A 739-nucleotide genomic window follows, 5' to 3' on the forward strand; every position below is an offset into this window, starting at 1 on the left:
TAACCCAGCTTTTCAAGGTTAGCCAGAGTTTTATTTTGTCAACAACTTCTTTTTTTTTTTTTTTTTTTTTTTGCAGAACCGGAGATTGAACTCAGGCCCTTGTGCTTGCCAGGCAAGTGCTTATTCTACCGAGCCATCTCCCCGGCCAGAGTTTTATTTTGAAGGCATGTAAAAAGTCTCCAAAGATAGCAAGAGGAGGGATTCATCAATTGATGTGCATATTTTTGTAGTTAAAACTTTCACCACGTTGTGGTCTTCCTAAAAAATTTTTTTTTTTTTTAGATATGGAGAGCTTCACGAATCTGAGTGTCATCCTTGCGCAGAGGCCATGCTAATCATCTCTGTATCGTTCCAATTTTAGTATATGTGCTGCCGAAGCGAGCATGGTCTTTCTAAATTTTAAGGAAAGAATCTCTTAGAATTTTCTTTTTAAATTTTATTTATTTATTTATTTTTGGTATTTAGTACAGGGTCTACGGGGTCTCACTATGTGGATTGAACTCATAGTGATTCTCCTGTTTTCAGCCTGCTAAGCGCTGGGACTACAGGCTCGTGCCACCATGCCCAGTTTCAATCACCGTCTCCTCGTGCCCTGGGGGTGGGGCCAGCAGGGCACGTGCCAGGGATCAAATCCTGGCTGCTGCGCTCTAAGCAGGCGCTTTAGTCCGCTGAGCTATCTGGTCATTTCTTTTCTTACAATTTTCTTGATGGTTTATTTTTTTATAAAAAAATTTAAGAT

The 739-nt window shown here is 40.3% G+C and overlaps 1 non-coding gene across 1 annotated transcript; it reads right to left on the reverse strand.

Annotated features, from left to right (window-relative positions):
* Positions 1–278: 278 nt before the first annotated feature.
* LOC111817500 lies at positions 279–385 on the reverse strand. Its single transcript, XR_002821681.1, has one exon. It is a non-coding gene; the product is annotated as a U6 spliceosomal RNA (small nuclear RNA).
* Positions 386–739: the final 354 nt, after the last annotated feature.

Source organism: Octodon degus, unplaced genomic scaffold, assembly GCF_000260255.1.
Source record: "Octodon degus isolate 3935 unplaced genomic scaffold, OctDeg1.0 scaffold00059, whole genome shotgun sequence".
Taxonomy (NCBI): domain Eukaryota; kingdom Metazoa; phylum Chordata; class Mammalia; order Rodentia; family Octodontidae; genus Octodon; species Octodon degus.